The following is a 6,373-nucleotide window of genomic DNA, read 5'->3' as shown; positions in this document are numbered from 1 at the left end:
GTGTGTATAAAAAGACATTAGAAATGATTGTTAAGTGCAGATTTTTAAAACCCCACTAACTACTTATACCATTAATAGAGCTCGAAACAATGTTGATTATATATAGTAGATGTGTGAATCGTGTGCCCTATCATCTTAACGATCAAAATCGTCTGGCAGGAGAAGAAAATCGTGTTTGGCACGATTTTTTAGTTAAAAAATTGTTTTTTTCGATTAGTGCACACTAACCGGGTGTTAGTGCGCACTAACAGAAAATGATACAATTTGACACTTTTCAGGGCAGTTAAGGTCAGTTTAGGAATGAATATGTATTCCTATTGGCTGCCCTCTTATTTATTCATGTTACCAAGGTTCCCACTGACAATATATGGGGGATGGGAAATGGAAACAGTTGGTAGCTTGACAAAAAAAGTAATGTGATCAGTCAATGTGACTAGAACTTGTGCCCTAACCCTGATACCAGGGGTGTTGTGATCTTCCTGCACACAGTGCCCTATCCCTGATACCAGAGGTGTTGTGATCTTCCTGCACTCAGTGCCATATCCCTATTAATACCAGGAGTGCTGTGATCTTCCTGCACACAGTGCCCTAACCCTGATACCAGGGGTGTTGTGATCTTCCTGCACACAGTGCCCTAACCCTAATACCAGGGGTGTTGTGATCTTCCTGCACACAGTGCCCTAACCCTGATACCAAGGGTGTTGTGATCTTCCTGCACGCAGTGCCCTAACCCTGATACCAGGGGTGTTGTGATCTTCCTGCATGCAGTGCAATATCCCTAATAATACCAGAGTGTAGTGATCTTCCTGCACACAGTGCCCTAACCCTGATACCAAAGGTGTTGTGATCTTCCTGCATGCAGTGCCCTAACCCTGATACCAGGGGTGTTGTGATCTTCCTGCACAAAGTGCCCTATCACTGATACCAGGAGTGCTGTGATCTTCCGGCACACAGTGCCCTAACCCTGATACCAGGAGTGTTGTGATCTTCCTGCATGCAGTGCCGTAGCCCTGATACCAGGAGTGCTGTGATCTTCCTGCATGCAGTGCCATATCCCTGATACCAGGGGTTTTGTGATCTTCCTGCACACAGTGCCCTATCCCTGATACTGGGGGTGTTGTGATTTTCCTGCATGCAGTGCCCTATCCCGGTTACCGGGGGTGTTGTGATCTTCTTGCACACATCCCGGTATCAGGGATAGGGCACTGCATGCAGGAAGATGACAACACCCCTGGTATCAGGGTTAGGGCACTGTGTGCAGGAAGATCACAACACCCCTGGTATCAGGGATAGGGCACTCTGTGCAGGAAAATCACAACACTCCTTGTATTAATAGGGATAGGGCACTGCATGCAGGAAGATCACAACACCCCTGGTATCAGGGTAGGGCACTGTGTGCAGGAAGATCACAACACCCCTGGTATCAGGGATAGGGCACTGTGTGCAGGAAGATCAGAACACTCCTGATATTAATAGGAATAGGGCACGGCATGGAGGAAGATCACAACACCCCTGGTATCAGGGATAGGGCACTGTGTGCAGGAAGATCACAACACCCCTGGTATCAGGGATAGGGGCACTGTGTGCAGGAAGATCACAACACTCCTGGTATTAGGGTTAGGGCACTGTGTGCAGGAAGATCACAACACCCCTGGTATCAGGGATAGGGCACTGTGTGCAGGAAGATCACAACACTCCTGGTATTAATAGGGATAGGGCACTGCATGGAGGAAGATCACAACACCCCTGGTATCAGGGATAGGGCACTGTGTGCAGGAAGATCACAACACTCCTGGTATTAGGGTTAGGGCACTGTATGCAGGAAGATCACAACACCCCTGGTATCAGGGTAGGGCACTGCATGCAGGAAGATCACAACACCCCTGGTATCAGGGTTAGGGCACTGTGTGCAGGAAGATCACAACACTCCTGGTATTAATAGGGATAGGGCACTGCATGCAGGAAGATCACAACACCCCTGGTATCAGGGATAGGGCACTGTGTGCAGGAAAATCACTACACTCCTGGTATTAGGGTTAGGGCACTGTGTGCAGGAAGATCACAACACCCCTGGTATCAGGGTTAGGGCACTGTGTGCAGGAAGATCACAACACTCCTGGTATCAGGGTTAGGGCACTGTGTGCAGGAAGATCACAACACTCCTGATATTAATAGGGATAGGGCACTGCATGCAGGAAGATCACAACACCCCTGGTATCAGGGATAGGGCACTGTGTGCAGGAAGATCACAACACTCCTGGTATTAGGTATAGGGCACTGCATGCAGGAAGATCACATCACCCCTGGTATCAGGGTTAAGGCACTGTGTGCAGGAAGATCACAACACCCCTGGTATCAGGGATAGGGCACTGTGTGCAGGAAGATCACAACACCCCTTGTATCAGGGATAGGGCACTGAGTGCAGGAAGATCACAACACCCCTGGTATCAGGAATAGGGCACAAGTTCTTGTCACATTGACTGATCACATTACTTTTTTTGTCAACTACCAACAGTTTCCATTTCCCATCCCCCCAACCATCACCTCAGTGGGAACCTTGGTAACATCAATAGATAAGAGGGCAGCCAGCCAATAGGAATACATATTCATTCCTAACTGACCTTTACTGACCTGGAAAGTGTCAATTTGTATCATTTTCTGTTAGTGCGCACTAACGGGAGTTAGTGCGCACTAACTTGGGGTTATTGCGCACTAACTCCCGTTAGTGTGCACTAACATGATTTAACGATTTTTAACGATAAATCGTTAGAATTTCTATTGTATTGTGTTCTTTAACGATTTAAGACGATATTAAAATTATCGGACGATAATTTTAATCGTTGAAAAACGATTCACATCCCTAATATATAGATACCCATTGTCAGTCCTATAATGCTTATTTAACATGTGTCTTAGTTATAATCCTTGAGGTCAGTGCATGGAAACCTATTATAGTATTTTCCTTAACATTCAGTAAAATAACTTTTTTGGTATCAACTTTTTATATCCACAGCAATGATAATATTTCCAACTCTATGAATATCTCTTATGATTTGATACTCAATACTGATATTTATGCATCTTGCTCCATTATTATGCACATTTCTGATTTAGTAACTGAGGCTTTGGATGTTCATGTTATTACAGCACATGAAGTCCAGTTTCTGATAGAACCACATTCCCACATGCCTACTTCCTAAAGTCCATACATCGTTGATCAACCTTCGGGGAGTCCTATTGTTTCAGATATAGGATCTCTTTTAGAATCTTTGTTCTACTTTGTTCCACTATTTTTTGAGTCCATTAGTCCCCTAAGCTTGAACCTATGTGTGTGACTCTGGGCATTTGATCACATTGATTAATCATTTACTATTATTTACATCACATATTCTTTTTGTAACCATGGATCTTCAATCCTTGCATACAAATATTCCCCAAAACGAGGCTATCTCCATTGTCCACACTGCATATCAGACTTGACCAAACATTCTGAAAACTCTAATACCCTATTTGGTGACATTTATTTGCCTAGCACTGACACATAACTTCTCTTTTAATGGGACCATATACCAACATATCAAAGATACAGCAACGGGGTCCACCATGGCCCCTGACATTGCATGTTTGTATGTCACTGATTTCAAGACCAGAACATTGCATTATTCAGTTTTTTTGACCCTTAATTAAAATTTGGCTGCGTTATATCGATGATACATTTTTAATCTGAGAGGGCACTGAAATTCAGTTTTACATGTTTCTAGACTGGCTGAACTAATATCTCTTTTATAGATGGCCAGGTTTTCACATCTATCTATAGGAAGCCTATGTACAAAAACACATTATTAGCATATAAAAGCTGTCATCCATTACACCATCGAGATAACATTCCCTTCTGCCAGTTCTTTGATTTATGCCACCTCTGCACTACCTGGGATGAGTTTATTAACCAAGCACGTGTTATGTTTCAGAACATTTTGCAATGTGACTACCCTAAGAAAGAGGCAGCATGGATTCACCAGGGGAAGATCCTGTCAGACAAATCTGATTGACTTTTTTGACTGGGTAACCAAGGAATTGGATCAAGGAAGAACACTCAATGTCATCTACTTGGATTTCAGCAAAGCTTTCGATACGGTTCCGCACAGGAAACTGGTGAATAAAATGAGAAGCTTAGGAGGGAGTGCCGAGGTGGTGGCCTGGATTGCAAACTGGTTGACAGACAGAAGACAATGTGTGATGCTAAATGGAACTCTCTCTGAACAGAGACTGGTTTTAAGCGGTGTACCGCAAGGATCGGTGTTGGGACCGGTCCTGTTCAATATCTTTGTGAGCGACATTGCGGAAGGAATGGAAGGTAAGGTTTGTCTATTTGCGGACGACACTAAGATCTGCAACAGAGTGGACATGCCGGAAAGAGTGGAGAGAATGAGACGGGATTTAAGGAAGCTGGAAGAGTGGTCGAAGATATGACAGCTGAGATTCAATGCCAAGAAGTGCAAAGTTATGCATATGGGGAGTGGAAATCCGAATGAACTGTATTTGATGGGGAGGGGGGGGGGGTGGAAATGCTGATGTGCACGGAGCAGGAGAGAGACCTTGGGGTGATAGTGTCTAATGATCTGAAGTCGGAGAAACAATGTGACAAGGCGATAGCAAAAGCCAGAAGAATGCTGGGCTGCATAGAGAGAGGAATATCGATTAAGAAAAGGGAAGTGATTATCCCCTTGTACAGGTCCTTGGTGAGGCCTCACCTGGAGTACTGTGTTCAGTTCTGGAGACCGTATCTACAAAGAGACAGAGACAAGATGGAAGCGGTACAGAGAAGGGCGACCAGAAAGGTGGTGGGTCTTCATCGAATGACTTATGAGGAGAGATTGAAGAATCTAAATATGTCCACCCTGGAAGAAAGGAGGAGCAGGGGGTGATATGATTCAAACTTTCAGATACTTGAAAGGTTTTAACAATCCAAAGACAACGACAAACCTTTTCCGTAAAAAAAAAAATCAGCAGAACCAGGGGTAACGAGCTAAAGCTCCAGGGAGGAAGACTCAGAACCAATGTCAGGAAGTATTTCTTCACGGAGAGGGTGGTGGATACCAGGAATGCCCTTCCGGAGGAAGTGGTGAAGACCAGAACTGTGAAGGATTTCAAAGGGGCGTGGGATAAACACTGTGGATCCATCAAGTCTAGAGGACGTGAATGAAGAGGGGGTGGCTCGCGGGAATGAAGGCTACTACCTAGAGATAATACCCTTATTCAATATACATACACACGGTTAATGTGGCTCCAACATTGCTCTAAGCTGCAACGATAAGAGGAAATGTGGAAAAAAAAAAAGGATTTGCATTCACAAAAAAGCGGGGTTTAGCTTGCTTGTTACGGCGGTTACTACCCCCAAGCCAAATAAGCCTGATACATTACTTTCAATGCATATCTAGTATAGCTCTCTGCTTCAATGGCAGGGGAGAAGGTCTGATACTTCACTTTCAACGCATAGCCAGCATAGCTCTCTGCTTCAACGGCAGGGGAGAAAGTCTGAAATTTCACTTTCAATGCATAGCTCTCTGCTTCAACGGCAGGGGAGAAAGTCTGATACTTCACTTTCAACGTATAGCTCTCTGCTTCAACGGCAGGGGAGAAAATCTGTTATTTCAGTTTCAATGCATAGCCAGCATAGCTCTCTGCTTCAACGGTAGGGGAGAAAGTCTGAAATTTCACTTCAATGCATAGCTCTCTGCTTCAATGGCAGGGTAGAAAGTCTGATACTTCACTTTCAACGTATAGCTCTCTGCTTCAATGGCAGGGGAGAAAGTATTTTACTTCACTTTCAATGCATAGCCAGCATAGCTCTCTGCTTCAATGGCAGGGGCAATGTAGAAAAGTGTATTTATATATATAGACAACAACCAACAAGGACTAAATTACATAGTCGAGTAAACAAAAGCATGGGTGTAGCTTGCTTATTGAGGCAGTTACTACCCCTAACTAAGCTATATATTCAATTAGATGCAGTTCCAACACTGCTCTCTACATTAATGGTGGGGTGGAAGGGATATAAATCTAAAAGGTACTAAGAGCCAAGCGTAACAAGTAAGAGGGAAAAAAAAGTGCATAGCTTGCTGGGCAGACTGGATGGGCTGTTTGGTCTTCTTTTGCCGTCATTTCTATGTTTCTATGTTGTCAAAAGAGCCTTCAAGCAATCACTTTATGTCAATTATGACTTGCTTTTGTTATGCTCCGGCTTGTGGACCCTTGGCCGATGAGAGGGTGGTATACCTATCGGAGGACCCGTAGTCTCTCTTGTCGGGTGGCGAGGCAGAACAGGAGGCAGGACCAGCTGATCCTTGGCACTGGAGACTGAGATGAACACGGA

This window comes from Rhinatrema bivittatum, chromosome 16 (genome assembly GCF_901001135.1).
Source record: "Rhinatrema bivittatum chromosome 16, aRhiBiv1.1, whole genome shotgun sequence".
In the NCBI taxonomy this organism is placed as follows: domain Eukaryota; kingdom Metazoa; phylum Chordata; class Amphibia; order Gymnophiona; family Rhinatrematidae; genus Rhinatrema; species Rhinatrema bivittatum.
The sequence above is the reverse complement of the archived record's forward strand: the minus strand, read 5'-3'. Positions refer to the sequence as shown.